We start from the raw sequence: 26,010 nt of genomic DNA, 5'->3' as shown, positions 1-26,010 counted from the left end.
GCTCTGCTTCATCTGGCAGGGAGGTCGGGCTCGATTCTCCTTCGTCACCCTCCGGCGCCCACAGAAAGAGGGGGTGGTTGGCCTCCCGGATTTGCACCTATATTATAAGGCGGCGCAGCTGCGGATCCTAGTAGAGTGGTCCCAGCCCCTCTCCGAGAAGCACTGGTTGCATATGGATCGGTCGGTGGCGGGGAGGACGATTTGGGACTTGATGTGGAAGCCCAAAGGTGATAGACCCAAAAATGCGTACATCAGTACTCCCACGAGCACCACCCTGAGGGCTTGGGACTCGGTCTCCCACGATGAACGCTGGACGTCGTTCCCGTCCCCATTCATGCCGATTCACTTTAACCCGGCTTTTCACCCTGCTGAGCAAGAGGGTCCCTTTGACACCTGGAGATCTGGGGGCTGCCTCGCCCTTACACATTTGTTCCATGGATTTGCCCCACTCACATTTGCCAATTGTATGCGGGACTACTCGGTCTCGCACCTGGAGCAATTCCACCATACCCAACCACTCCACTGGGCGCTGTCGCCGGCGGTTAGAGAGGCGGCCACCAGGCCACCCACTCCTTTTGAGACTTTCCTTGCTAAAACTTCCACCATGCGAGGAACCATCTCCTTTCTGTATGGCCTCCTTCTCTCAATTTCTATCTCTCTTAGACCACGTTACATGGGCCTCTGGGAGGAAATCCTTGGACACACCATATCGGACGAGGAATGGTCCCATCTGTGGCATGATATAGTGAAACACAACCATTCCTTAGACCTTAGGGAGGCCCATCTTAAGACCATGATGGACTGGTATCTGTACCCGGCCAAATTACGGAGAATTTTCCCGGATTTTTCGGATAGATGCTGGAGAGGCTGCGGGCTGCTGTGTGATTTCCGCCATATCTGGTGGGACTGCCCGATCATCCGTCCCTACTGGGCTAAAATTCTGTCCCACATCAGGGAGATTCTGGGATACCCTATCAAGGACTCATTGGACCATGTTCTTCTAGGCCTTTGAGACCCCGACCTTGAACATCAGACGCGGGCTGACAAAAAGATTCTTTGGCTATGTACGTGTGCGGCCAAGCTGACATTGGCAGCAGCATGGAAAAAAAGGAGTCCCCAGTGCTCTCTCTGTGGCATGCGAGGTTATGGAAGCTGTTGAGTATGGAACAGATGGCGGATATCTTTCGGGGCGATTTTAAGAACTTTTCCTTCCGATGGGGTCCTTTGGTCTGCTTCCGCTCTAGCGGCTTGCCCTCTGCGGTTTATCCGCCCTCATTACGGGCCCTTCATCTATTCCAGACCTGATTGGCCCCGCCTGACTGACTGTATTTGTGCGTGTAGGTTACCCCCACTGGAATAAGGGGTGGGAGCGGGGTGGGTAGGCGTGTTGTGGGTTGAGTTTTGGCGACTCCCGCAGCGTAGTTTAGCGGGCGGTGGAGGAGGCGAAATATAGACGTCCTTGCTGGGTTATCGACGTCTTGGGAGGTACGCTCGCTCCAGCCTGTAGTCCCCCGGATGCCTTGCCTTCCTGTTTATAGCCTGGACTACATTCCCAAAATTGTTGTATAGCTTGAGGGCGCTTTTCGTCCAAATGCACATATTCGCCGTGTTCACTGCCATCTATGTGCTTGATACCGTACCCCCCTGTGAGGGAAGTTGAGCGGGAATGTCGCTTTTTCTTTTATGGTTCTTATCAAACTGTCAATAAAAACAACGTTTACAAAAAAAAAAGTTAAGTCAGGCGTGTTAGACCTTGCAGCCCTTTGGGTGGTCCCTCCTCACTATTATTTATTTTATCCTTTTTCTTTTTGGCCTCTGATTTGTTTTCTTAGGTGTCCACTATAATCTTTTGTTTTTTTAAACTGGTGTTGACCCTTGACTCTGGGCGCCTCCTCATTACTTAATAATGATGCAGCGCAGGTGCTCCTATAAAATGGAGGGAGAGTAGGGAAACATAAAATGGTGGCCTACACAAATCACCTCAGAATCTGGGGCCATTGGTTTGTATGAGGAGTTCTAGAACCTTCTGGACCCTTCTGGACTCACCTGGCCTGGACTATAAAAGGTGGAGTGGGGCGGCCATTTTAGGTCTGTGGTTCTTGCGAAGGAGTGAGAGAGAGGTCAGGAGTTGAGGCTGCCTGTGGGGAGGACGGTGCACTGAGGAGGGGGGTTGTCTATTACTGGACTCTCTAGCCCTCTCAACTGACGCTATCCCCTACTGGTCGATTGAGCCCTGAACCTTTCAGACTTCTTGGGGTCACCTTTCCCCTTTGACTCTTGTGAGTAACCCTGTTTTCGGTTTAGCAAGTGAAGGACATCTGACCCGGGAGAAAAGGAGGGGGGGGAAGAAGCCGGGTTGCCATTGGATAAAGGCTCATAATCCCCGCCCGGGCTCACCTTAATTTTACTGTTGCCTGGAGTTAGAGTGCCGGGAGCCTGTCAGGTGGTTCCCCCCACAATCCTAATTGAACCACTTCCACAGAACGTGGGGTCGGGTAAATCACCGCCACACCCCCCAGACCTTTTGGCCATCTAATCATTGGAAGAACCCCACCTTAGAGCGGCTGGCACGCTGAAGTCCCTGCCGCTGGTCTGCTGCCTCTTGCCCAGTGCTGGTGATGTCCACGTGCCCCCGCTGAGGAGATCCAGAGGTGAGGGAGGGGGCCCAGTTTATTCAGCGGATCGTCAGTTCCCCGGAGGCGGCATCGCGGAAGACAGTGAGCGCTGTCAAGTGAGCGCCGGAAGAAGGGGGCGGGAATCAGAGGAGGCCCCCCCGTGTACAGTACCCACCCTCTCTGACGAGCGAGAAGAGGGCCGGACACAGAGCCGACAGGAACGCCGAGGGAGTCGCTGCGAAGTCCTGGCCCGGTCAGCTGTTGGGGGCCTGTAGCGTTGGAGCAGAAATCGCATTAGAGCTGCTGAAACACGATCCGGGCAGGTAGCGGATGAACGACCTGACGGGGACAAATCTGGCAGAAACCCGGTAAGAATGTTGAGGTGTTGTGTGGGCCACGAGGTGCTGAGAGAGCCTCACTGCTGCCTCCAAAGCTTTAGTGGGGGCACTTGAGACAGTAGTATTTCCCCACACAGTTCCACAGGAGAGGGAAGACAAATTGCAGGAAGTGCGAGTTGACTGAGAACTGCCGAATCAACCCAGGCTTTGCCGACTATTTGGAAATAACTGTCTGCCTCACTTTACTGTTCCAGGATGTACTCTTTCTAGAACAATTAATTGCCGATTTGCCTGGTGACTCAATTTGATCTTCATATGTGTGGGTAAATTTATGGATGCTAATGTTGGAAGCCTAGTCGTGGTAACAGAATACAGCAGCACTGCCTAGAGCTTATCTCTCTTATAAATGAGGGAGGGGGAAAGTTAATTGAGTTAAATTACACTGCTATCCTGCTTTAAAATGCTTGAGCCAAGTTACCACAAGTGGACCAGAAAATCTGAGTCTGACAAGGCGGATTTACATTATTTGTTTGTCTAATTTCTGACAAATCTGGATAAATATTTCCTCTCACTTTTTGCAAACTCTGTTGCAAAGGAATTGTCAAACTTAGTTCTTTTAATCTTTGGTTTTCAAACACTGGAATTACAGGTCCTATCGTTACTGGGACTGTTACTGCTTCTATGTTTTTCGTTAGTTCTTGTATTTTCTCTGACAGCGCATTTGTAATCCGTATATATTCATCAGTACTTGTTTGTCCTTCAACTCGTTTTTCTACTCTATTTACGCTCTCTCACTCACTATTTTGCTTTGGAGTACCAGTAAGTCTTGGTTCGGTAATTGAAGTGCTCGGATTATATCTCACTTCTAGTTTTTTGGGTACATCTCTAAAATTTGAAAATTGCCTTGGGGTCTCATTATTCCTTTCATCTACGGGTGAAGCATTAGGTGTAGTCCATAAAGAACCTGGTTGATATGGGGGCGGTCTCCTATTTAATATTTCTTCTAGCACAGCATCCGCTGATTCACTGTCACCATAACTTTCTCTCCCTGTTTCTATATTTTTCCTCTTTTCTGTGCATTTCCGCCCTTCATAATCATCCACTAGTTTAACTGGAAACATGCCATCACACAAAGCAGCATTTCTCCATCTACGCATTCTATTCTCATGTGTCTCTCCCCATAAATTTCGAAATCTACCTCTTGGTCTGACATATCCTTTCAATCTTTCGCTTTCTAATTCATGTATCTCATCCTCCCATTCAACTAAAGCTTCGAACTGAGTTGGTCTGGATCTTGGGTCAAGATTCATCATCTTTTCTCTCAAATTTCCCAAAACTGCCACATTAAAAGATCCTCCTTCCGGAAAAGCTAACACACCATCATTTCTGGTATATCTCACACAATTCTCTAACCAAACACACGTATGGTAACCCTATTTTTTACAACATATAGGAAGCAGGCATTTTCGGCTTAGGAAGCAAATTTCCCTCTCTTGTGACTATCGCCTTGTCCTTTACAAACACATTTTTCAATTTCTTAAACCATGAAGGTTTCTTCTTTTCCTCTCCGTAATAGTAATCCATTTTTCTGTAAATTCCCTGTCTTTCAAAAGATCGCGCACTTCCCTGTTGCTGTTCCGTTACACCAACCTATCACTGCGCAGTTTACACTAGCGTACCAATTAGAACAAGATACGTCTCCTTAGTGCTTAACCAATAGTTTCGCTGCTTTTCGTGATGCACCAATCAACTTTTTGCCCTGTCTTGGTCATGCGGACCAATCCCAGCGCGACACTTTTGACGTCACCAGCGCTCTGGCTTCTGCAGCGCCGACAGACCCCTCCTGTACAAGATTTTTCAAGAAGCCGTATTTACAAGATATTTTACAAAAACGGTTAGTAACTTACACAAAACAACTCCATTCGTCTGTTTCGCTAAACAAAGTGATAGCATTTTCTCAATCGCACAAGTATTCTGTATTTCCAGTAGACAGCGCTTACCTCTTCTCTTCCACAGAATTTTTACACTCGCCGATAAAGTAGCACCACTTCCTCTACTTTACCCTTCTCTCAAGCTCGGGTTAGGCTCTATCACTTTCCCAGCAGTAAGTTTTAAATCAGGATTTACAATGACCCCTGTACTTGAAAGCCAAGATTTTATAGACTGCCCTCGCTATACATTTATCCTTTCACACGTAGTGTCCCTAAACAGTGATATACGATGATACCACTGCAGTATACAACAGAACTACTTTTTTGAAACAGACTATGCGATGAGCGACTTCATTGCCACACTTCCTCGGCCTGCAGACAGATTGACCAGCTTCAAGCAATACTCGGAAGCCTTTTCAGGACTACATATAACGTAATACGAACTCAACAGATGTTAGTCATAATTCTGTATATCAAAACCCTTATATAATGCTTTATACATAATCCTAGCTAATTCTATAGCAACCATCCTCTGATACCAAAATAATTACTGATGCAGCAGTTCTCCAGAAATAATTTCTAAAACCATAACACCTTTCCCTGAAGTACAAAATCATACATATACTCGACAGTGGGGCATATAACACGGCGAGTTACTCACAAACACTTACACCTTACTCCATGGATCGGTGAAATTCAAAGGAGAGCTGCTGTATCATAGCGGGATGTCTAAATCTGTAACTGAATATTTATACTATTTTTACTTGCAGTTTAAATGAGTTTACCATGGTTTTCAATAACAAAACATTTATTTAGACATGATGCCACTCTGGTCGACGCACCTGCTAGTAAAAAATTAGGCGTAGGAAAACTCAAGACCAGCTTCATTCGTCATTTATCTAATTTTTATTAAAAGCAAATGTTATAATGTATAAAATGTTATTCACTTTATTTATTTCTATATTCAAAGCAACATTTAAAAGGAAAATAAGTATTTTATTTCAAAATGGTTAATTTAATTTATTTCAGAAAATTCAGAAATATACATTTATTTAGATCGCAGAAATGCAAGTATTTTAGCAAAAGACAGATAGTTACCAAAATTCATTCTTTCTCCTAACTTCCCTAACTAATAACCTCACCTAAAGTTCAAATCTCATTCTAGAGAAATAAGAAAATTATTCAAAGTCTTACATCTCAGGAAAAATCAGCATACGGACAGCATCTCAAGAGGAAATCGAAAAGGAGAAATTTCCTCACTAAAATCAGAACTTTTTATACCTTTTCCACTTGCTCTATCTGTCTAAAAGTGTAACTTTCAACATAAATTCGAGTTCTGATTGGGCAATTTTGGGGTGGATGAGCATCATCTCATCATTACAACATCTATTCCGCTTCCATCAGCTAAAATCCAAAGGGCTTATTCTTTTACGGAAATGTCCGGCCTAGTCTTGTTCTCAGTTCGCAACTTCAGAGTCCTTTCCCACGTTCAGTAGCTTAAGCATTCATCATACTTGGCAGTCATCTGGACTTCCAGGGCAACCTGTCCTTGAACTAACTTCATTCCGGCACAGGCAGCTCGCATTCAGACTCGGGCTGGGGCTGTACATGCTCAGTTCATCTTTCTTTCGCAGTTTACTAAGGCAGCCATTTTCTAGTAGGCCTCACGGGCCAGAATGGGAACTATGATAGAAACAAACACAAAATAAACGTTAATTTGAGAATTTTAGCTGTTATGTTTACCTCCCCCTTGCTAAGGTTTTCCCTATTAGTAGTTACCTAGTAGTTAAGCAACACTTAGGCGTAATATACTTACTTATCCCTCGGTTTCTGCCACAAATACGTAAACAAAAGCACATTTATGCTGCATTTTTATTATTTCAAAGCTGCTTATTAGTTTAGGACACGACAAAATCACACGATTAGTTAATTATGATTGCAAACACATAAGCAAAGTTAGTTCCCACGTGTACTTGTGTAGGTGCAATTTTACTCTCAATTGATTGGTTCCACACAACAATCCATTAGTTTAGATTATTGTTATGGAAATGTGACTTCACAAGGGGTACACAACATTTTGTTTCTCCACCTTGCACCATCAATCATTTTGGACAGTCGTTGCTGTAAAGTCAAGAGTCAGTCCTTGCTGGAGCATCACATTGGAGTTCGTCCAAGGCTGTTGCCGTCAGTACAAAGTACCGGGATCAGAAATTTGGCAGTCGGCACAGACGGTTGCTGTTGATGCAAAGAGCAGCTCCCACTCGAGCTTTGCATAGGCAGTCATTGCGGGCGGCCGATTTTCTGCATGTAGAGGTAATTTCTCTGTCGCAAAAAGCACAAAACATCTGCATCTTCACCTTGTCTGCAGGAAGAGTTTGTACTGAGAGTAGGCAAGCTTCCATGACCTGGAGGCACCGCTTGCGGATCAGGACTCACTTCAGCAGAGACAGCAGTAGGACTCCGGCAGGTCCAGTTGGTGCAGATTAACTGGGCAGTTGCAGGGAGTCCTCTGGAAGCTCGCTGTGTCCCCGTCACTTACTTTCTTTGAGTCACTCTGGATAGCCTGGGTTAAAGGCAAGCAGTTCCTTCTTTAGCACAGTTTAGCAGAGGTAAAGTAAAGTTCATAGAGTCCTAATGCCAACAAAAACAAGTTATGGAACAATTAGGGAGGGATACCTAGTGGTGGGCAGTAAACTCCGCTCCACCGGTGGATTTCTCAGAGTTTTGCCACTCGGCACTACACTTGGAGCACAGCAAAAAATCCACCTACCGCCATGTAGTGGAGTTTACCAGTGCATGTAGCAGTCACCACATGAAGGGATGCAATAATGCCCTCATTTCTCCAAATATGATTCTGTGTGCACCAGTTCAGAAATACTCAGCATTAGCAGATGACCTGGACTGATTTTGTTTACACCACAATCTAGAATGGCACATTTGAAATGTCCTTTATCCTCCTTTTTTATTCCCGCAAACATAGACCTGACATTTTGATCATAAAGGATGGTGCCTCCCCGGGCATAACCCTGAAGCAAAAGGTGTCACTTCTTTGAAGTAACGGAATATTAAGTTATTAACCAGCCAAGGCCCAGCCATGAACAAGCCATTAGAGCCCTCTCTAATACCACCTGCATATATACAAGATACAAGCTTTTTAAAGCCTCCCTGGTACAAAAGTGTCTACAAATAGATCCAAGTGCCTTACTAGACAACTACAAATTGGTAATCAATAGTTGAAGTATTGTGACAAAGTTATACAACACTCAATTTTGTTCCCTTAAATAAGAAAGTGCTCACTCCTAGAGCCAATCATTCACAAGGCCCCAATATAACGTATTACAAACACAGAAAAGATGAGCGCAAACGGATAGACTTGTTATTTTATGTATAATATTTAGTACTTTCACAAAAAAAGGGTAACACTAGGAGATTACAACACAATAGCAAAAATGGACATCACGGAGTTTATATTATTTTATTTTAAAAAAGTATTCTATTCCTTCTTTTCTTGTACATAGAAATAGTAGCACAAGCACAGCCAAGGATACCGCCAAAGAAACAGCCAAAAAGTTTCATCCTTTTACATTAGGACTTCTTCAGGGCGATTTTCCTTTTCTGTGTCGCCAATAGTTTCTATGCTTCTATTGTTTTTTTACAAAAGAATCAGAAAGGGGACATTCTCTACTTCTGGCACTCCAAGAGTTTTTTGTGTGTACCACTCTCCAAGTCCTTTTTATTTCAGCAAATAATACTCCATAATCCATAGTGTTAAATCATTAATTATGACATGCAGATCTAGAAGCCGATAAAGTGCCTTTGGCAATTTCATATTGTATAACTCATCATGTCAGCTGCATGCACACATGTTTTCTTCCTGTCATATTTCTGAACAAACTGTACATAAATCATTGCGCGAAAGGTTGGAAAACAGCTGTCAACAGAAATTCCCATCACTGAATTGAAGATGTGTTTCAGAAAAAGTCATCGAGGATTTTAGTAGCTGTTTACAAATGCATTAAGTTTAAAAGCTTACCTATGCCAGGGGCTTCTTCACTTCTAGGACGTCCACATTGCACTATATCAAGGATTCAAATAAATAAACATGAGGATATGGCATCACATGTGAAGGGCTTAAGGACACAGAGCTAATACTTAACATTTTTTCAATCAAAAAGATTACTGGTCGGAGGCTGGCTCTTCAACCCAATTTCTCACGTACTCTGCCAGAAGAGACCCAAACAAGGTAACTTTAGCCTCTTGTCCCACACCAAAAATACATACATGAAATTGGATTAAAATCACCAGCCTGAATGGTCTCTCCAGTGTGCACTGTACATGAACATACACCAATACACTCACTACCTCATATTTTAGCATTTAGTCTAGAGTTGTGTGCCACATGGGTGCTGCCTCCTCCCATACTCAGAGTTTTGCATCAGATGCAGGTAGTACTGCTATGCCAGCACTGTTCACCCTCCAGTCAGAAGAGGGCCACGCTCATGAGCTACAATTGTGAGTGAGTGTTCAAGGAATGGGGAGGAAGCACGCCCAATAGGGAGGCTGTGTGGTACACCCGGCAGTGAGGTACAGATGCACCCGCTTATGTGGCTGTAAAGTCAGCAAGATTGTGATTTCTTCCCTTCTGTGCACCTGCATGTGTCTCTACCAATGATCTCCCCATGCACTTTATTATAAAAACCATGCTATACCTCCACCCTTGATGTGATGCACCCTATGCTGTCTCTTTTACCCTTGCACAATTCCTATAGAGTCTCCAATTCATCCTCCCTTTCGGCTCCGATTGCTTTGCTCCAATCTCACCTATGCAGGGTTTTAAGTGGGGGAGCTGTGGGGGCCTGAGCCCCCCCGGTTTTTTGGGGGGCCTCGAAAGGGGGCTCTAGGGGGCTCTATTTTTGGGCCTCAAAGGTCAAAGGTAAGGTGAGCAGACGTCCCGGTTTTTGTTTGGTGTTACTAGTGTGGGTAACATGTCTTGATAGTGAAATACTGCCAATTTCGTTTTTTACTATTGAAAGGCTATCTTGACCTTAGGATAACATGGGAAATGCTGTGTGATATGTTTACCTGCATATCTTCCCATAACGTCAAGATAGACATATGGAATCTGGTATCCCTGAACTCAGAATTTAATAACACATCGTTTAGTGAAGATGGTTTTTAAATTCTAAGTTTGGAAATAGCACTTTTAGAAAGTGGTTATTTTTCTGTTCAACTTTTCTGTGTGCCTATGCCTGGTTGTGTATTGTGTATTGTGTCTGGTTTGCGAGTGACAGGGGCTCGGGCGGCTCCAGGAGGCTGGCTGACTCAGCACAAGGCTGAATAGACCCATCTGCATGTAGAGTAGTGGGAGGAGTAGCACCTGGGTTACAATAGGGCTGTGCCTGCCTGCCACAATGCTGGCTCCACCTCCTGCGGTGCATCTGATGGCCCTGGCCCACACTCACAAAGGAAGAAGTGCACCAGCAGAGTTCACCCAGAACTGGTTTAGATTGGGTCCAGGACCCCTCACACAAGAAGAACAAAGATTTTTGGGGTATAAAAGTAGGACTGGAGCCCCAGTAGAAATAGATTAGGGAACTTTGTGATCAAGAAGTAATCTGTGCTGAGTGTCTGGGAGCTGGCCTACAGTTACTGTAATTGCTGAGGAAGGGACTGTCTGCTGTGTCCCCGTAACTGGAAGAGGAGCTGTGCTGTGTGCTTTGCCCCTCTGAAGCCTGCCTGTCTCCAAGGGCCTAAGAAGAGCTTGGAATTCAGGGATACAAAAGTTCTCCAGCACCCACCCTTCCAGCTGCTGTGTGGGTCTCTGCGCTGTGCCTTCTTGAAGCTGCCCCCCTGTGAAATCTGTCTTGGTGTGCTCATCGGCACACAGCTGGGGTGTAAGATCATGAGGCATGCTCTGCCTCATACGTGATCTGCCCAGGATCGAGTCCCTTGCGTTCTATGTGTGCGGATTAACACTCTGCTGAGGAACTTTGCAGCACCTGCATTGCCCCCGAGCGCTGTGTGCACATTGACTCCACCGCCCCCCCTTGAGCTGTGGTGTGAGCCCAAGGCCTGGTTCGCCGCTTGAGAAGGAGCTTTGAAAACACCCTGCCAGTATTCACCACCACCGGCCCGGGACTGTCATTTCTGAGCCGCGCTCGGATTGGTCACAGCAACGAGGATTTCTCCCAGCAACGCAGCGGTTTGTCAGGCGGAGCTACATTGTGTCTGGAGAGGCGCAAGGCGTCCCCTAGCAAACCGAGCTTGGGGAGCCCCACATCGTGGGGGCTGAGGAGGGCTTTGTTACACCACTGGGGGAGATCCAAATTCAAGACTTCTTCTGGACTTTAGCCCAATAGCTGCCCTCGCTTTCCAGTTTATAATTCAGTTCACATCTGGTTGGCAGCCCTCCCAGTTGCTCATTGTTGCCCTCTCTATTTCTTGGGTCACCGTTAGCACCTCTCCAGCCATGCCCCTTTGTAGTGCTGCTTCTTGTTTGGTGGGTCTTACAAGTGTGTTTGCAGCACTGCGCCGGGTCCTTCAGTCAGATTCCTGGCACACCCCCGGGTCACTCTTGTACCACTCACTGCTGAAACCAGTACGGCTTGTGTCATAAGGAATCTATTCCTTTTTATATGCCCAGTATTATCTGTAAAGCACATCCCCTCAGTCCTACAGCCAGTCAGGTTTCCTCCACTTGTAACACCAAGACAGGGGATGCTCTCTAGAAACAGAGCTGTGCTAAGGAGGTGGGCTCCAGTTCGCCATTGCTCTACTGCTCCCATTCCCTGGTTCTCTAAAGACAGAGGGATTCTCTTTCTCACCTGATTGTTGCGCCTGTTGGCACTATCCATCCTGTACACCTGTTAGCACTTTTCTTCATGTGCATTAGTGCAGAGATTGAGGGATGGCACAGGCTTTCAGTGGATTCATGAGTCCGAAACTTGACGCCAATTCCTGTTAGAATTATTACCATCACCTTGTTGGTTGTTGCGGCAGACTCCCTAAATGCAGCTGCTACGCCCAGTTGTGGGTACCACGCTCAATTGTCATAGGAACCAAGTTATACCTCTCTGATGAGACCCAAGTACGTTCTGCTGACCCCATCTCTAGTTACACATTAGTTGCTCCAACTAATCCATTGTAGTGTATAAAGAAGGAGTTTTACGGTTGTGATATATGGGAAAACGCTACTTTGGGTGATTCTGTGACTGGATGCGACTTCATGATTTACTTAAGCACACAATGCTAGTTATCTTGATTTAGACCACGCCCCTACTTGGATAGGCCACACCTCTTTAAGAAATTTGCCACGCCCCTTTTAGAGCACCCCCAATTTTTTTCCCACTTAAAGCCCTGCACCTATGCCAAAATGCTCTTGCCTCTCTTGCATTTGCCCCTCCTCGCTGACACTTTGATACCTCCAGCTGAGCTCGAAACTAATGTTTTTATATACTGGACCAGGTCCAAGTGAAAACACTTTTATGCTTTGATAAAGTGGAGGGCTGAATTCAGAATTCTCCCGTGGGAATGGCCTGCCTGGCAGCACCTTCTGTGGGGCTCATGCAGTTCATTTAGAGAAAAGGTTAGCTGAGCACAGAGCACAGTCCCAGCTCACAGTTCTCTTCCAAATGCGTTCCACTTAGGGGTGGACGGAACTCTGCAGAATCTAGTGAGTTTATTATGTAACTCCGTGAAATTCCAAGGAGTAAAACTGAGTTTTTCCCACTCCTAGGAATGCCATGCTATGGATGTCAATTCTAACACAGAGAAATTTATCATTTTTTGCAAACCAAAACTGATGAATTTCAATGGCTTTTAAAATCCACTTCATATTCATTTAAGGTAAATACATTCTGATCATTCTAATTCCAGTTAGTGCACTTTGTTAGCTACATTTTGACCAGAGACCAGCTTGAACATTTTCTTCCTTCTACACACAGAATGTTTGTACCAAGTAAAGCATGCTTTTCTAATGTTATACAATATTAACAGCATGATCAAAATATTTTCTTTCTCTTTTTTATAAAGACGACCAATCATCATATTCCAGTACATAAGTTACTGCTTTTATAAACATTTCATATGTATATAGTATGTCATTGCCAACACAATAGACTAGTACCACAGAAACGATATCTACATACTCATGACGTATTGTTAAGCTTTGAAATAAATATTACGTGACATCCACTAAATTAGGTCTTTCATAGCTCGAGAGTTACGCACAGAAAACTCCTAAACTGGACCATATCTTTCACTGTAAAGAATATACCCATAAAAAATTGTAAGTGGACGTAATATTGAATCATTAATATCGACGTACAGAAATATTGTGCCACAATAATATAGTGGTGCAGAAATATCATAGCTTAAATATCGATTTTTAGGTAAGTAATATTGTTAAGAATGTTGATGTTTTAATACCGTTTGCAATATTATTGCTGTAAATTTATTTTTAATTATTTTTATGTGTTTTAGTTCATAGTTTAACTGCATTTGTTATATATTGTTTGTATAATTGTTAAAAGTAATTTATAGTGTCATAGTGGGTTGTGAGGTCTACAGGGATACAGGGTAGGCAGGTAATTAAGTATAATTATTTATTAATGAATTTTTAATAACTATTATTTATTTATTCAACAATTATTAATTTTTTAAGTGATATTTTAGGTGTGGGTGGTTTTTGTTTGAAGGGTTATAGGGTGGGAATGTAATTAACTAATGATTCATTAAATGTTAATTAATTGTTTATTATAATTGACTATGTAAATTGTGTAATTATATATTCTTGGTGATACTTTCGTGTGTGTTTTTGCATTTGTTGAGGTTATAGGGAGTGAAGGTAATTGAGCAGTAGTTATTAATGTAATATGAAATATGTATTTGCTTGCGGCGGCATTGGGTGGAAAGTTATTCAAGTAATAATGAATAATTATGTACATTATTTAATAATTATAGTTTGGGTGGTTGTGTTTGTAGGGGACTCTGATGGTAGGTTATTTAATTATAATTATTTAACACGTCTAATTCTTTATTATTAATATTGCTTGTATGTATTATTTAATATGTTAATTCTTAGTTTATTATATATTATGTGTTGCTACCTTAATGGGAGTATAATGTGGGATATTAATTAAATTAATAATTAAATACAACATTTAAAAATAATTATTATATTTAATAATTCATTCATTTTTTTATTTTTTATTTATATATAAAATGTTTATATTATAGTTTTATATTTTGGTCAATTAATAGAGATACTGAAATATGGTATGTGTTTAAACTGGATTATTTTTTCTACTGTTGCATAGACTGGAGTGGGAATCGTAAATTTTACCCCTCTGGTGTCCAAGGGTTTCCTACTTATGAAGAGAATGTGCCGCAGCGGCCGGCAGCTGTAGGAAATACCATTCGCAGCATATCCACCATGTGGGTAGACTTTATAGAGGAGTTATACTGCAACAGTTGAGGACAGAGGGTCTGCCGTGTTGGGAAGACTCTCCATTAGTAGTCTCTTCCAAGGCACCCATCAGACATGGGAGCTCCATGGAATAGTTAACATAGAAGGACTATATTTAGTAGGCTCTGATATTCTCTGGTGGAGACAGCCGGTGATTGGGAGGGTAGCTAACAGTGTAGGTGGACTGTTACTTCATCAGGATATAGTGTTTCTTAAAGTAGTGCTTCTTCTGAGCTGCAAGAGCCACTAGATGGGTGGTAATATGCCGTACAAATTTGTACTAACATCATCATGCTATTTTTCTAATTTCTTTCCATCCCTCCTGCCTTGTTGTATTTGTTCACATCAAAGATCTACTAGGAAGGTTTGGCAAGTGTTTATTGCTTTCATATATCCATACTACACCCAGAGGTGAAGGCGTTAAAGACATTTGGATTAACATGTGAAGAATTTAGTTAGTTGCCAGGTTAGTCTTCTACCTCAGAAAAAACATAGTAATAACAAATGTGGGTAATAAGGAGTGGCTGAATTTATAGAATGCTGAAAAAAATGTTGAAAGAACAGAATACTACACTATGCAGGGATATTTTAGAGGAACGTACCAAACTTATTTGTAGAAATACAATACTTTTTGGAAAATTTGGCTCAGATCTCCAGTCACTGTTCAAGAGACTTCATGATTTTAATTGTGGGAACAGCCAAGGAAGTAGTGGGTAATTTAAATAAAGAAAAACGTAGAAGTTTAAATGAGGTGGGCGAAGGAAAGAAAAAGCTAGAAGAGGTTAATTCAGAGCTTAACAGCTTCGCAGAATATCTGATGAGGAAAAGACTGACAAGTAAAAAATGGATATAAAATTCTATTCCCAAGAGAAAATATATCCGTATTTCTCAAAGAATTACTATCAAAGTATCAATCAGGATTGTTCTGGAAATGGTACCAACCAATGGAGACTGAGAAACATAGGGGCATATTAGCAAGGGCGATATCGCCGCTTTAGTGGGACTTTTTCAAGCGACAGCAGCAATTTTTTTTCGCCCTATTAGCAAGCTGTCGCTAACAGCAGTTAGCGACGGCTTGTAGGCGATAGCTATAGGTTTGGGGCTCGCTTTGCATGTCAGCGATATTTATCGCTAATGACATACAAAGTGGGCGTACCCAACCTGTTAGCGACTGAAAGCAGTCGCTAACACAGCTATCGCCTATTAGCAAGGCAGGCGAAATGAAAAAAAAACTCGCCAAATCCTAACGCCTGCTCAGACCACTTCTTAACTCGTATATCCAATGGGAGGTGGATATTCAGGTTAAGTTCCCATTAGCGCTAATGCCTGAATATCGCTGTATTTCCAGGGATATTCACGCATTGAGCCGCTATCGCCGGATATTTTATCGCTTTGGAGATAAACTGTGCTAATAGCACGTTATCTCTGCGATAATATCCGTCGATAGCCGACGATAAAAATAATGTGCTAAGCACATTTATTGATAATTATCGCTATTTGTTGCTAATATGCCCCATAGTGACTCATCAGATTTCAAGGGAACAAGCTCAACAATCAGCAGTCAGAAATCCTGACCAAAACTCAAGATTGAACAGACCTATATCAGTAATCATATCGTTTTGGGGATTTCCACAGAGGGGGGGATGGAAAAGGCGCCAGAATCAAAAAAGAGGGAGCTTCTACCAACAGGATCCACAGCACCAGTACCTAAAGACATGCAGACAGCAGTATTGGAGAACTTAGATAGAGAAGTTAGATGTAAGCCGCACCCAGGCACCATCCCGATTTTTCATTCTCATAAATAAGGACCAATGAGGATGATAACCAACTACTATCCAAAGGCCTTTCGTTTGTAGCTAGCCAAAAAACAACAGTTTCCAGCTTAATACGAATGTACACACCTGTCTTAGTAAGGCGAGAGTAAAGAAAGGGAGGGGAGAGAAAAATATCTCAAGGTGTTGGGCCGAAGTTCATGCCGGACATGTTGGGGCTAAAGACAGTGCTCATTGAAAGAGGTGATGAAATATATATCTAATGTTCCACCAAAACAAATAGCAGGGAATGGGCTTCTCTTAAAAAGCTACAGGAAAATCACAATATCACCATAAAACTTTGTGACTAGGGTGGAGGCGATCTGCTTTTGGAATCTGACTGGTATGTAGAAAAAGTGAATCATACTTTAGTCATCCCTGAACATTACAAAAAGGAAAGAGGGATACCCTCACAGCATTAAAGAGGTTGATTGATGATGTAACCTATAATGCTGTGGAGAAGGGCTGGATATGAAAACCTGACTTTGAATAGCTGCATAAAATGAATCCAGTCGACCCAGCATTTTATGGTGTCCCCAAGACACATATAAAATGAGAAAGATCCCCCTCTCCTCTAATTTCTGTCACAGAACCTCTCTCATACATTTGTATGTCCTTTAGTTAAAACCATTAAGTCATTCATCAAAGACACTGGGAACATGATTGAGAAGATTGAGAATTTACCTTACTGTAGGGAGCCTGAGATGCTGGTGAAACTAGATGTTAAAGTGCACCATGAATATACTTTGGAGAGAAGAAATAGAAGTGATCTGTTAAGTATTGGAGAGGACCCCAGGGAAAGACCCACAGATAATTGGAAACTATCCTCTTCAAAAACGTCTTTGATTATAACAGAGATTCATATAAACAAGTGATAGGACCCAGTATGGGGGCATCTTTCACCGCATCTGTAGTGAATATATACATGGGTGTACATGACGAGAAGCATATATTTAATGACATTGCACCTTTTTGTGACAATGTGAGGAATTGGGTCAGTTTCACTGAAAATAATATTCTTTGTTATTGTTCATTTCTAGCAATCAAAATAAAAGATTTACAACAAATAGGGGTACAGAAAAAGTTGAATTTCTAGACATTCGGATTATAGGTAATCAAGAACCTATGGCAAGAAACACCCCACTACATTCTTCCGGTTTCCATCCAAATTGGCAAAAGAGCCAAGCATTATAATAAGAAGCCCTTTTCCAAATGAGGAGAAGAAGAAGGTGGAAGGACTGTTATGTGAGAAAAATAATTGTAACATAAATGAGCAAATCAGGAGGACTATTGACTCTAACTGGAAGATCCGTAACAACACTAAGGAAGAGCCAATAATTGAAAGACCTATGTAGGAGAAACTAGAGAGGTAGACTAGTGCACACCCGCATGAACCAAAATCCTAGATGGACTCAAACATCCATAGAAGGATGTATACCCATGAGAGGTAACCATTGGTGTGGCACATGCCATATATGTGATGCTGCATTCACTATGGAGAAGTGGAAGCACAATGGATACAAGTTCATGCTGAAAGAGGTGACTAACTATAGGAGTGATAATATTGAGTAATTGATCTTATGCCCATGTGGCCTTGGGTATGTAGGTGAGACTGGTAGGCACTTCAGTAGGAGGTTCAGGGAACACAAATCAGCTGTCCTTACAAAACAGTTACAAGCTCTGGTAGTGCAGCATTGTATCATGCATGCCAACATTTTACAAGAACAACAAGGGGGATTTAAAAAACTTAATTGAGAGAATGTATTTCCACATTAACTTCTACAGACGTAGAGGCAATTTCAGGTGAGAGACAGCCCCGGAAAACATATTTGGCTACAAAACTCAGGAGCCTCCCACCTGAATCGGGTCTATTGGAGTGTATAATTGTATAGAGAAAGACATAAAGAATTAGAATTAAATGACTGATCTTGGTAAAGGTAAAAGCCCAACAAAATAAATCAGAGACATAAAAAAAGACAAACCTTTTGGGTTTTCTAATAATACTCATGAGACAAAAACTTAATGAAGAGATCATTTGGGAAGTTGTCTATTGTCCTGACCGTGACTATTTATGGTTTCGTGATGTAATAGTGCAAATGTTGCAGCCTGTTTTTGTCTACGGATTCGGCCATTCTTCAGGGCATATTTAAAGAGATTTGCGTCATGCTTGCACCACACAATGTGGTACACGGTTGACCCAAACCTTGAAGTCAGATTTTTAATGCTGCACAAAGCCACTTTGCGTGGCTTTGAATACCCTAAAAAATCTGGAGTGAGGCAACACAGTGCAAATCACTGTGCTGCTTACACTGCATAAGGGAGGCATTCCTTTGGCATTGGCCTGGGAGTTTCCATGCAGCTCCCATGTTTTTGCCGCATTCCCAGATTTCCAAGGACTTGTTTATCTTCTGCAATATTCTCATCAAGCTGATTACACTATTCTGTTTCATTCTATTGATTATTCGAGCACACATATTTTACTCGAGAACCACAATGATTCTAGAAAATTTGGAACTCAATGCTGTGTATTTCCTGCGTATCTCTTTGCGTACGCATTAGTAACCAAAAAAAAGGTTCTAGATCTGTTACCACCATTTCCTTGGGGAGTAAGAGCTGTCATGTTGTCATGTTCTGAGGTTTCACAATCCATTTGTTAGTTTTGGGGTATAGATGATGCACCGTGAGGTAGCAGGACTAAGGCCAACATATACTGATGGTGTGCTCAGAATTAGTCCTTCTTAGTCATACTAACATAGGCTTACAACACCTTCTGGATGCGACTGCCATTTATTCTACCAGGAACGGGCTACAGATAAACAATAAGAAAACCAAAATCCTTGCGTTCCGTTCATCTGGACCCAAAAATCCGGCATGGTTTCTAAATCAGGAAAGAATCAATGCAACCAGATACCATAAGTATCTGGGTGTCTTCTTTAATAACAACGGTAGATATGCGAACCAGCTGGGAGAACTGAAAAAGAAAGGAATTGAGTGTTCTTTCGCACTTACCACCATGCACAAAAAATTTAATGGGTCAACATTCACCCCAACCTTCCAGGCAGCCCAGGCAAAGGTCATCCCTACTCTCACTTATGGGTGTGAGGTTCTGAAGGGCGTGATAGCGGACAACTGGATAAATCAGTTGCAAAAATCTATAAAACAATCTTCCAGCTACCCTCCTACACTTCACTCGCACAAATCAGGTAGGAATTTGGCAAACGCAGACAGTCATTAGGCCGGATGGCGACTTTCTTTATAAGCTGCCATAAGCTCAGGGCGGCTAAGGAAGGCAGCCTGGCCACTATCTTTGGTCCCAGCTGAACCCAAGTCGATGGCCTGCAGGGCACCATTACCTGTCCTGAGGCCTCAGCTCTCTTGGTCTGAGTAATGTCTGGGTCCTAAATGTAAGCCAAAACGAAAAACTCAGCACGAAACAACTCTCTTAAGCAGAAGACAGGGTCAGCTTCTCGGCTCTGAGCCATGGATAGATGACCCTACGAACCTACTTACAGCTGAAACCTCAGAGCTATTTAACGACCACTTTCAAGTCACGTATTAAGTTTCAGTTCCTGAGGCTGAAAATCAGGGTGTTTTCTTTGACCTGCCATCTCCCAAAATGGAAAAGAGAGGGGGTTGAGAAAACGTGTTGGCTCTGTGGCCAGCATAGGGAAGACATAAATCATGTCCCATGCATGTGCCCTCATCTTTTAGAAGAAGTTGCAGTGGGGCGTTGCAGTGGTGCCCTCTGTGGTGCCAAAGCTTTGGTGTGAAGCGAGGCGGTGCAGAGTGCAATGCCCACAGGTCACGGTGCAAGCAGCAGCTCGATGGCAGCATCAACAGGCATAGTCGGTGAGACCAGGGTTGCGGTGCGATTCTGCGGTGGGGCCTTCAGGACATGGAGTAGGCAGTGGTGTTGTAGACGTTGTTGAGTTGGTGTTCTTCAGGTAGCAGCACAAAACACACAGTCCCCAGTGCTGCGGATCGAAGAAGTTGAAGTCTTTGCTGTTCCTAAGACTTTGTGAACAGGGGGCAAGCTCTACCTCAAACCCTTGGAGAGACTCAAAAATTAGGTTGCAGAAAGTCCAGTGCCTTTCACTGCCCAAGACAGAAGCAGCCACTGAAGGTCAGCCCAGCCAAGCACCCAACAAAGCAGTCAGTCCTTTCCGCAGCTTTTCCGGCTCGTCTTCTTGGCAGTCTTCTTGATCCAGATGAGTTCTAAATTTCAGGGGTGTGGGACCCAGTATTTATGTCCAAAACGACTTTGATATTTCAGGCAGAGGGTATTTGTGCCCGGCCACAACCAGTTGGGCCTTCTCTGGTGTGAATTCCTGGCAGGAGGTAGAGGTGGAATTTGTCAGAGACAGACCAGGCTCTTTGAGAGGCAAAGAAATCTCCTCCCCTTCCCCCATTGCAGCCCAGGTCTATTCCGCCTTTCCTGACTTACCTAGACTATCTGGAGCCCCTCCGGCCCCCCAGCCTTCTGTCTTCCAAAACCTAGAGAAGCATCCCACATTCCAGCAGAGGCACACAGGATGACAGAGCAAAAAATACCCACTTTCTAAAAGTGATATTTTCAAACGCAGAATGTAAAAATCACCTTCACTAAAAGAGTCATCTTTAGATTCTGAGTACAGGCATACCTTACTTCATTTTACTACCTAATCCACTGGGTCAGTTATGTTTATAAGATGTTATAAACAAACCTCCTATTCTCTCCTATGGGGAACCAGTAGCCTTGCAATAGTGTAAAACAAAATTGGCTATAATTCACTATCGGGACATGCCACACCACCTTTCACATATACTGCACCCTGCCTGGAGCGGTACCTTGGGCCTACTTTAGGGGTGCCTGATATTTAAGAAAAGGAAAGGTTAGTGACTGGCAAGTGTATGCACGAGTAGCATTTGATTTACAGGCCATGGCACACTCAGTGCATTTTACTAGGGACCAACAATTAAATCAAATGTCCAGTCATGGAAACACCAGTCCATAACACAATTTATAAAGAGAGCGCCTGCACTTTACTACTGATCATCAGTGCGAAAAGTGCGCAGAAACGTTACACCAGCAAAAACAGAGTCAAAACCAGGAGTTCAGACAGCAATAACGCAGAGGAAACAAGCCAAAATATGCGTTGGCGTGCTCAGTGCCAGGGCGGTGTTCCACTGCAAAGTCCTTCCCTGTAGGAACTCCTGAAGGAGATTCTAGATCTTGAAAACATCATCAAGACAGACGACATGATTATAGATGCGAAAAAACAGCTAGCTAAGCTTCAGAGCGATTTGGGAGAATATTAAATGTATATGGTCAACCAAAAAATTAAAGGTTTAAAAAGGAACTTAGAGACATTTAGCCACTAATGGGATTTTCCTTACACCGAAGATCAGTATTACAAGCAACCGCCTGAGCAAGTGACCTCAGCACTCTAGGGGGGGGTCGACATCAGGGTAAAAGAACACCATACAACTGGGCGCTCGAAAATACAAGCAGTGAGGACGACGAACACCCAGTTCAACAGCCCACTTCTAACACAAGTGTCAGATTTAACCCACAAGAAAGCACGGATCAGAACTTAGGTGCACTGTTTGGGCTTTTTTGTGTTGAACAAAGGCCTAGGCTATGTTCCAACTCCGAAACACAATAGCTTTCAATGTAGAGGAGAGTTCAACGGACTCATGAGAAAGATCAAACTCAAAAAGATTTTTGAGGGTAAGGAACTTGAATCATCTTCGGTTTTTAATTCTAATCTGTGTTGTCCATCTCAGTTTTGCCCTCCGAACAGCCAATTAGGCCCTGAGGCTCACGTATTTGAACAAATGGTCCTTAAGGATGTTATGGACCTACAACAAACTTGAATAATAACTCTTACAGTAACATTAGTAGAACAGACAGGCTGGCGGTTAAATCGCTACAAAGCAATGCTTCCATCACCATCAAACCGGCCGACAAGGGCGGGCGGTGGTGGTGCTGAACACTCAAGATTATGAGGCTTAAGTCTCAAGACTCCTAGGAGTACAACAACATTATAAACCTCTAGCAAGGGACCCTACCAAAGAATTACAAAGCATTATAGCTTTAATGGTCTCTGAAGCAAAAGTGAAGAATTGGCTGACATACAAAGAAGCCGATTTCCTTATTAACCCTAAACCTAGGGTACCAGCATTCTACATTGTGCCTAAAGTTCACAAAGCCCAGCGTCCACCACCCGTGCGCCCGATAGTATCGGGGATCAAATCTCTACGTTAACCGCTTTCCCAGTTCTCAGATTTCTTCTTAAGAGAATGTATTGTATCACAACCATCTTACATGCAAGATACCACGGATATCTTAAGAATCTGGATACCGTGGGATATGACCCTAATCACCAATATTTGATGACTATTGACATTGAATCATTGTACATCAGCATCCCCCAGGTGGCGACGCTGGTGGCAGCAGCTCATGCCCTAGGGACGTGCGAGTGGTTCTATGACACCTCTCAGATCTTCGTATTGCAATGTATTGAGTTAGCACTAACCCACAATTTCTTTGCATACAAGGATCAGCTATACCTCCAGATCTCCGGGACTTCAACAGGGGCTACTTTTGCGCCAAGTCTGACCTGCATTTATGTAGGCCAGTTCGAGTCCAACTACATCAATCATGTCATCAATCTCTTCCAGAGGAACATTGTCCTCTGGAAGAGATATATTGATGATGTCCTGTGCATCTGCAGAGGTTCTGAAGGGGAACTGCATGATTTCCTTGCTTGGTTGAACACCCTGGACGAATGTCTGAAATTCACGTGGGTCATGAATAGATACACTGCACAGGAGTGTGCTTCTGGAAAAGAAAAAGAAAAGTCCAGAATGAATGTATCCCAGTAGGTACTACTTTTGGCCAATGCTCCACTAAGATCAGGCAGATAATAAGAAAACACTGGCATCTGCTCAATATCACATCCATGAAAATGCCGCAACCAAGGTTTGCTTTTAAACCGTCCACCAACCTTCATGACTGCTTGGTGCATACCCGTTTGGTGCAGGAACAGGGACATTATCCCTGTGGGGGGTCCACAGTGTGTGCACTTACCACAGCCACTAAATCGGTAACACTAGCACAGGGGAAGACGTGGCACATCAACAGGTATAGTAATTGTAATTCGAATAATGTCATTGACAGAATTATATGCCCCTGTGACCTGCACAACATTGGTCTCACAACTAGGAAGATCAAGACCAGAGAGCAGGAGCATATCAGCACCTTGAAGTTAGGCAAACTTACGACTAAACTGGTCTAACACTTCTCCACACAGAAACACCATCCTAGGGACATATGATGGGTAGTCTTGAAGGGTCCAGGGTGACCAGTTCAACATGGAAAATAGATTACTATTAATATAGGGAAGAGGTGTGGTGCCGCGGCTAGGGCGACTGACTCCGGAATCTGGGGATCACGGTTCGATCCCCGGGGCCGGCAGCAGATTAGCCCAGCACCTTGTGACTCTGGGCAATAGCTTGCTAAAGCTTCCCGACGGCCCCCAGCGCCTAGAGACCCTTACGGGTGATTGTGCGCTATACAAATGTGGATTATTATTATTACTAACAAAGGAAGCTCGCTGGATGTACCAGGAGGGGGCGGATCAGATTGGATTGAACGGCCACATAGAATGGAACAAGGTGTAATCATTCTAGGTGGTCCTCAATAAATTACAAACACAGCAGCAGCATGTGAATGGACTTTTTTACAAACATTGCAGGATGAAACGATAATGCAAAATCGGGCTGTAGTATGGCAGCTTGTAAGATTAATACAGTTGCGTTTATACCTACACTGTGAAGATAAGGAGGCTGGTTATATCATACACTCTTCTGAGATTCGAACCTATATGAAGGGTGATGGTATGTAGAGAGAACAGTAAGACCAATAAGTGGAGGCACTGTGCCCTGAGTCTGGTACACTAACGGGGATAGGACCTGGACATTCGCTAGCAGACAGAGGTCTGTGGTATTGCTTACATGTGCATTTATAAGGACAGGGGTGTAATATTATCAAACACCCAGTAATGATGACGCTCCAATCTGGTAGTGTTTAATCGTCTTTATTTAAACACGTCTACCCTTGAAGAGCGCCGCGCCTCAACTCCAATTAACGGTTCTGCACGCCAAGCATTTACGCAGCCTGCGTAGCCTTGCGCGGGCGCGGCACGTCACGTGGCCCACGTGACGTGCATACACTAGAGCGCGCTACTACATATCTCCCCTTTTTTCCCAACATGGAGACAGTTCCTCATTGTCCACAGTTCAGTTCATAGTCTCTGTATTTAGCAGGTTTAACCACCACCCTACCACTACGTGTCTGTCTAACCGGGGTGTTGAGGTTCTCACATACGTTACTTCCTTCTAACTCCTGCGCAGCCGCGCCTTCTCCTCCATCTCTCCGACTTCCTCGGGCCATCCATTCCTGCTCGTGTTCCCTTATCTCTAGTTCTTGTGCATCTCCTTCATGCTCATCGAGCGCTCCTTCCGGAGCCTCCTGCTCTCCCGACTCCTTTTCTTCCTCATCCAGATCCGTGGTTCTCTGATTCCAGTTCAAGATTTTGTTACACCTCGCCATGCGGTCTTGCGACCAGACGTTGCCGTCGCTCAATAGGGCCGCCCTGCCCCGTACCTCTTTCACCTGCATGGGCTTGCTGTATTTGCTCTCTCCCTTCCTCTGCGCATTTGCCAACTTCACTCGCACCCACTCTCCTCAGTCCAGTGTCCCTTACATTCCTTCTGTGGTCATAATGCCTGGTGTAGGTAACTTGGGCTTTCTCAAGGTTGGCTCGTACTACAGCGGGCGACCATTCACTGGTGACTGTTTTCTCCTTCCACACTCGATTGTCCTGCGTGAATGTTTCTCTGCCTCTGAGTATTTGGAACGGGCTGTACCCTGTGCTGGTGGGCGTTATTCTGTAAGCCCAGATCATATGCCAAATTTCTGCTTCCCAGTCCTTGTCATCGGCTATGGCAGCTTGGATTGACCCCATTACCACCTTGTTGAACCGTTCCACTAAGCCGTTTCCGGCTGGGTGATATATGGCTGTGTGCTTGGCTCCTATGCCATTCCTTTTCCTGAATCTGTTCCACTTCTCCGATTTAAACTGGGGCCCGTTGTCGCTAAGCACAGTCTTGGGGATGCCTTCCCTCACGAACGTGTCTACTAGGAACTTGATAATTGCGTCTGTGTCCATAGTCTCTCTTATCATTATCTCCGGCCATTTTGAGTACCTGTCGACCATGACACACACATACTTTTGCACTCCTTGTATGTCCAGAACAGGGCCCAGGATATCTACACTCAGTTCTTCCCAAGGGTTCTTTGGTAGATCGAACTTGCCCAAGTCAGGTCGGAGGAGTTTCAGGGTCTTATCCGCTCCTTGACACCTGGTGCAGTTCCTGACATGTCTTTCTGCCTTCAAGTCCATTCCCGGCCACCAGTAGTCTTGCCTGGCTCTCAGCCTCAATTTGCAGATCCCAAGGTGCCCCTCATGGAGTGTGTCTAGTAGGCGATCAATGAGGTTGACGGGTGGTATTACTCTCTCACCCCTGTGTACAAACACTCCCCTGTCGCCTATCGATAGTTCTTCTCTGACTTCGTAGTAGGGTCTGAGTTCCCTTACCAGTGCTTTCTTCTCGGGCCACCCTTGCGTCACGAACTTCTTCACCTCCTTTAACACTGCATCCTCGTGATATGCCTGTTCCCATTCTGTGAGGCTGATGGAGACCTCCTGGTCCTCTGTGAGTGCCACCCACTCCTCTGTTCCTGCCATGTTCTCACCACTGGATTCCATCGCAGCAGCTCTGCTTAGGTAGTCCGCCACACAA

General features: G+C 44.0%; 1 long non-coding RNA gene across 1 annotated transcript in view; it reads right to left on the bottom strand.

Annotated features, from left to right (window-relative positions):
* Positions 1–26,010, bottom strand: part of LOC147740934 (uncharacterized) — a 305,323-nt gene that overhangs the window by 176,480 nt on the left and 102,833 nt on the right. The window contains exon 3 of the long non-coding RNA XR_015299437.1: positions 8,918–8,959. This is a non-coding gene — a long non-coding RNA (uncharacterized LOC147740934). The remainder of the gene's footprint in view (positions 1–8,917; positions 8,960–26,010) is intronic.

Source organism: Lissotriton vulgaris, chromosome 1_1 (assembly GCF_964263255.1).
Source record: "Lissotriton vulgaris chromosome 1_1, aLisVul1.2, whole genome shotgun sequence".
NCBI classification, from domain to species: domain Eukaryota; kingdom Metazoa; phylum Chordata; class Amphibia; order Caudata; family Salamandridae; genus Lissotriton; species Lissotriton vulgaris.
Note: the sequence above shows the minus strand (reverse complement) of the source record. Positions and strands in the feature narration are given on the sequence as shown.